Raw genomic sequence first — 6,853 nt, forward strand, 5'->3', positions numbered from 1 at the left:
TTCAACCCAGCGGTATTGAGGATATTCTCCAGAGTTTCTTTTTTCCCCCGCTCCATTCCAGCGTTTTCTGCTTCTGTACGAATCTCTCTTTCTCTGTCAGCCGTCAATTCGATCAGGGCTGCGCGAGTTCGGTGCTTAATGTTGGCTTTGTGACTCCTGTAATTCTCCATCTCCCGCAGGTGGAATTCTTCGTTGCTCACCTGTCCGTTTTGTAGGGCGTTTGAAACCAGATTCTTGACAGTGTTCAAACTACTTTCGGCAGTCCGTTTGACGCTCTCGTGCTTCTCAACCTTTTTCATGGTCGCTTTTCCGAGGGCCACGCAAACTCCGCTGACCAGACCCCCAGCAATTGCGATTCCACCGAGAGGAATGCTCACGACGGCGCCGACCCCCGTAGCCAGCGTCCCCACAGCCCCCGTTCCAGATCCAACCGCGATGAGCCCGGAAACTTGAGCGGTGTTATAAAAGACGTTCCAAAAAGTTTTATACGTTCGTCTGAGCTGGTTTCTTTGGTTGGCCTAATTTTCCAGGAAATCTCTGATCTTGGAAATCTCATTCAATCGGAATTGGACTCCTTGCTCGCTCTCCAATTGCTCTCCGGTCGCTGGCTGTCGATCTTCGGGAAGATCGGGATACATTTGTGGTGCACTAGGTTTTTTTCAATACCATCTTTTATTATATCAAAACTTCGTTGTTCGTGAAGTTTTGAACATGATTGTCGTCGTACCCAGTCAATTTTTTTGCGAACCCTTTTAGTCCAGCAAAACTTCGTGCTCCGTAAAATTCGAGACGTGTTTTTCAACGAAATGCTGTATGATTTCTTGCTTGTTTTTTTTTTTTTCGTTTAAGCTCAATATTCCCAGTTGCTCAAAATTTATACTGATGTGATAGAGACTTCCCAAAGCGTCAGTTCTGTAGACGTCTTTTGATACCCCGTTGATCCAAAAACAAAGCTTATTTTCAACGTACTCGATCGAGACATGGTGCATGATCGTTGTGTCTGTTTGAGCGGATGTAGAAAATACGACTTGGTTCCCTGGTTTTGACACGACAAACGATACTGAGTTATTGGTCCAGGTAATCGTCAGAAAAATACTATAGGTCCGACATCTGGATCAGTAAGATCCTGAAGCAGCAAAGAACAACTGCTAGTTGGAGCGACTTTTGGTTTTACTGAAAAAGAAAGGTTCCAAGGTTGGGTAATAGGTTCGTTGTTGAAGCGAATTACTAAAGGCTTAGTGAGTTGTATGGGAGCCAAATCTTTTCCAGGATTCGGCAAATTCGTAAACCCGGCAGTGATGCCGACTTGATTAGGCCTGGCGTTGAAAGTGTTGTTCATTCCGTTTTTGATCTCGATCAACTTGTCTCTTTCCAAGTCGATGTTTTTTTTGGCTCGGATGGAAACGTAGTGCGTTCCGTCTTCGTTCATCCATACCATGAATCTCCCAAAACGTGTAAGCTGGTATCGTGCTCGTGCCCAATTTGCTGGTCTACGTACTCTTTCGTCACAGCGTCCTCGCTGTCCGTGGGAGTTCGAGACCCGTGACTCTATTGCCACTCATCGCGAGTTCGCCGGTCATCGAGTCGCCATCCTTCGAAACTTTTCTGTCGTTTAACCATGAGGTTAGGCTGGTCACGGACCCCATAGTAGCTGCATCTTGCGGATCGGTTGGATCCATCAACCCCGTTATTTTTTTATCTCCCATGTTAATCCTTCCGGTCATTCTCGTACCAGTTTTTTTGACGTACGCTGAAAGATCCAGATCTTCGCCAGCTGTTGGCGTCGATTCCGTTTTGATCGTTGGTCCCCAGATAGACATTCTTTCTTTTATTCTATCGGATTTCAAATTCAAAATCCAGCGGTTGATCGTGATTATCGAGCTTTCTCGAAGAATTTTTCCATTCTACTTTGAAGTCGAAGTCTAGCTCGTGAATGGTTCCATTTTGCAGTTTTTTGAAACTCGGTTTCTCGTAGTTAGTGACGAAGTATTCTCCGAACGCGGCGTTTGAGAGATCTATCCACCCAAGAACTCGACCTTCCTGCAGAACATCAACCTTGTTGTTTACGAGATTACCCGTGGTTGACAGCTGATTCAGGTACACCAGAATTCTTCGAGGTGAACATTATATCGCTCGATCTCCCGTGTATTCACCAGCCGATAGCCACCCTTCGTCGTCGTCCAATCCGAACATTCCTCGAACACGGGCTGGAAACCAAATCTCATACTGCTCGGGAATTATCATGTCGAGTTTTCCATCGCCTTTTCGACTTCGAATTCGAGACCGTCAATTTGACTCGTGAATTATTTTACGAGCATGTCAAAATTATACAGCCTTGGGCTTATTTTCATCGCTTCTGAAGGTCCTCCCCCTTCTTGAGTGTACCTCCATTCGAGTTCTTCTTCGACGTTGAACCATCCTACTCGGCCCGAGATCCTTTTGATTCCAATTTTCAAGTTTTTGCCGTTATTATCTATACTTTGCAACAGGCGATAAGGTTTTCCTTTGCCGGTGCCGGTAATTGTTACAAAACTCATTTTCTTTATTTTACAATAAATGAAGTACAATCAAGATTTTCAACCGCGAACCGGAGGAGTGTTCGAGCCTACTCACGGATGGAGTCTAGTAAACCAAGAAATCAGGGTCAATAAAAAATCGAGCTTCGTCGCGAGATTTCCGAACGTCTGGAGCGACTACAAACTTCCGAGAATCAAGTACCCAGAGCACTATGAAAATTGGCTCGCGGATCAGATGGTTTTCTGGCAAATGCAGTTAAACTTCGTCGTTTGGGCGGCCACGAGCGGATGCGGAGTATCGAAGGAGCATCTTACCCACCGGGATCCTTTTGTCAGATCCGTATGGCGTTTTCACGCGTACTACCAGATTAGGCGAATTTTGTCCGAAATGAGCTGCCCCTTGCCCACTGAAGATTCGTGAAACCCTCTCCAGAACGACATAGACAAAAATGTCTACGAAAGAATCTGCGCCGAATTCGGGATCTCTACTAGAGCCAACTGGAGGCAAAAGTTCGACAGTTGGAACGGAATGGGCACGGCAAAATTCACTCGGACTTACCACAAAGATTTTAGTCTGAAGACCTCGGACAAGGTCGAAATTGCCGAAAACCCCGATACAAAAAAGTTTGAGATCTCCGTCCCCGGGCACGTCAACTTTTTAGGCAACAGCAGGGACGCTACTTACCCGATCTGGATGGACCAAATGTTCGATCACGATCCACACATAACTGATGTGTCAATTCAAAGGGGTGATGCCATGGCCGCGATAGGATCTTTCGTCCTGGATCACTCGAGCGGATTCACCAGGGCTGGTGTTATAAGAATTAACGACAGCGTTCGAACATTGGTTTGGGCTATCCTCGGAGCTCAATCCCAAACAAGAACAAGCATTCTTGGGTATGGGAGTGCATTTGACGCTCAAAAGCAATTTTTAACTCGGAAGTAAATGACCAACAAAGTGCGACTAAAAGCCTGCAATCCGAGCCGGACGACTTTCAACCCGACCCGCTACAGGAAGAAGAACCACCAGATAATACAGAGCCGCTTGTTGAGGACACAGCCCTGGGGTATGGGGGTGCAGACCCGGCACTAACGCATGACGAGAAAAACTTTCATTGACTTTGGGAGCGGTGTTAATTGGAACAGCCATCGCATATTTTCGTTAATATAAAATGGCGGACGAAAAATAAATCAAGGGGAAACCCTTCAAATGCAGTGATGAACTATATGTGAGTGAAAAAAAACTCAAAGAAGAGCTCATAAAAAGAGAGAGAAAAAAAAAGCCGCGTACAATGATGAAATAGCTGCGAGTGAAAGGGAAAGGCTCGAAAAAGAGAGAGAAAAAGCCGCGCACAATGCGGGAGTCGAGCTCGTGTTCACTTTTGTGTGGATGGCTTGTCTCGCGGCAAAACTTTGGTGGTTGAAGTAGGAGCAATTTTTTGAGTCTCTTTAAAAAATAAAACCCGCGGCAGATTGCTGCGGGTTTATTTTTTTTGTCGTAAATTTCCTTCGCAGAAGTGTACAAAATTCCACCGACGGTCAAGGCAAATACCCAAAGGTCTCGGCAAGAAATCCGGCCACGGATCCCGCGGATTTCAAAACGAAATTGACCACAGCTCCAATAATTGCCGGAAGCGCGGCCAAAGCCTTGTCTCCGAGTTTTGCGAGAAGACTCGCGATTTTTTCCAGCTGAGCCTTCAACCAATCCGTCAAAGTTTTGGCTTTGAGGTGGACCTGGGTCGGCTTGGGTTTTGGACCGGGGTCTGGTTTTGGCCTTGGACCGGGGTCTGGTTTTGGCGCTGGAGTGACGGCTGATCTTGTTGCTAAAAGTATTCCTTCAACAACAGCTGCAATTGTCATGCCAATGGCTGTAAGCAAAGATGCAATGGTGACACCTTGCTCCGCGAATAAAATTCGGAGTTTTTCACCGACCGTTTTGTTTCCATACAGTACTTTTGTGAATCGTTTCTCGAATCGCCACGAGCTGATTTCTGAGCGCCGGCTTCAGACCGTTCAAAAGTTCTTGCTGAGCTTTGTTTTCTTCTTCAAAATTCCCGATTTCTTCGTTTAATCGTTCTATTGTTTCTTGATCAGTTTCTGGGTTATCTCTCTCTCGTTTTCTCTCTTCTATCAACTCATTGTTGGCTGTAATTTTTGCCGTTGCTATTTGAATTTGTCGTTCAAGTGTGTTCATGGATTTATGCGCTCTTTGAAGGTTTCGCGCTGTTCTCGGAGTGAATGAGGTGTCATGTTCGATAGTTTGCGGTTCAGTAAATGAAGTCTCAGCTTCCTCGTCAATTGTTAATGACAATTGATCGATGCTTTCAGTCACATTTTGTAATTCCACCTGTTCTCCATTGTCAATGCTACTTATCCCAGCCTGCGCTCCACGAGAGACGTTTAAAGCAGCAGCTTCGATCTCAGGTGATATTGACCTAAACTTTCCTTTTCCACTGTAATTAGTAATATTGAACACACCTCTTATAACCTGAGGCGCATCGCCGATGCCAGCATTTCTAATTTGTGTTTCTATTCCACTGAGAGCTAAAAATCTGTTTTGTCCTGTCTCTGTTGTTAATCTGATATTTTTACCTTCGTAGACCAAATATATTACATACCGTCGTTTTGTTCTGCCTCCTGTGGTAACGCTTTGTTCAATAGCTGTGCGAAGCTTTGTTTCAACATTTTGAAATAGATTCGACGGGTTGGAAAGTGTAGCGCCCTTATTTTGCAAGTATTCCAAAAAAGCGATTTTTTAGGAGCTTACTTTCCTGAGGATCAACCAGCAAATCTAAAGTGGGAGGTTCTGGTATGAAATCGATACGTCCCTCGTCTCTTAGTGCTCTCAATCGTGCTTCAAGGACGGTTGATGATCCTGGAGTTGAAGAATCAGGCACTTGAATATTATACGAACTGTCCGTATAACTGTTTTCTTGTTCATCCGGGGGTAATAGGGGTCCTTCTTCATCATCAGCATAGTCGTCGAACGCTTCATTACGATATTCCATGATCTTTGATTTCCTTTTTTATTGAAAGAGCGTTATAAAAATAAAGATGGCTACAAACTTCGGATATAAACTCGACCCACATCGCCAGCTTCGCGAAACGCGAGGCGTCACAGGAATTCGGAGAACGATGAGAAATACGCACGTTCCCAGCGAGATCGATGAGAACGAACTTCTCACCGTGCGATTCCCTAATCTCGGAAGCAACGATGTTATCGTGCGGGACCAGCAAGCTCTCTTTCAAGGTGGACCTGTCTTCGACCGGTGGAAACGCGGACGCGAACAGGAAGATCGTAAATAACCTCGGAAGAGCGATCGTGAGCAAGATAGAAGTGAAGCTCGAGGGACAAAGCGTCTTCGATCTGAACGACGCGGATATCTTCCTGTGCTACCAGGACCTCTGGAAAACTTCCGAGGGCGGGAGAATGCGGCTTACCAAGGCATCCAGTCGGAGGCCGTGCGAAAAATTAGAATCAACGCGGGGGACAAGTGGGCAAACGCCGCCGACGTCGCGATCGGAACCGCTCTGGGCAATATGTTCTTCATCCTCTCGACTTCGAAATGCTCTCCTCGCTTTAACCCCTTTTTCCAGTATGAATTGAAGACCGACTCTCCTACGAGCTCACATTCAATCGCTACGGACGGGTTGTCGCGAGCACCGACACGAAAGCTTCGTATTCGGTGAGCAACATCCATCTGGAGTTCGAGGTAGTGAGCTCTTCCGAGCTGACCACGGCGATAAGAAACCGGTACAACGGAAAAAGCAGCATCGTGTACGACAGAGTCGTTAGACACAGCAAGGAAAGCCTGAACAAATCGGACACCATTTGGAATATCAACATGGCCTCGCGTGCCCTATCCATGAAGGGCGTACTCATTCTTTTCGCGAGGATCCTGCCGACGGTGGAGCGAGTTGCAGCTCGGACTCGGAGAATTTTACAATCAAAATCAAAAAAGTTTCATGCGATGATTGATCGATCCCGAACCAAATCTTCTCTAGTGGGATGCTTCCATCAGCACTTCGAGGAAATTCAAAACATTTGCCGACGGGAAGCATCGCACATTACCCCGCGCTTCATCAAAGGAAGCCCGAGCTGTCGGACGTGACCCGCTTCCTGAATTACCTCACCACGGGAATACGGGCTCTGGATCGACATGCGCTCGGAGCGATGATGATTCCCGCTAATTAGGTCCGGTAGAAAGGCTGAAGGAGTCAGCCAAAGTATTCAAATCGAGATGGAGAGAGATGCTGAGAACGCCGGCGCGCTGGTTCGCCTCACGTTTTCTACGTTCAAGATGCCCAGCTGAACTTTAAGGAATGGTCGGCTGATG

The sequence above is a fragment of the Amphiura filiformis genome, unplaced genomic scaffold, assembly GCF_039555335.1.
Source record: "Amphiura filiformis unplaced genomic scaffold, Afil_fr2py scaffold_119, whole genome shotgun sequence".
Classification (NCBI taxonomy): domain Eukaryota; kingdom Metazoa; phylum Echinodermata; class Ophiuroidea; order Amphilepidida; family Amphiuridae; genus Amphiura; species Amphiura filiformis.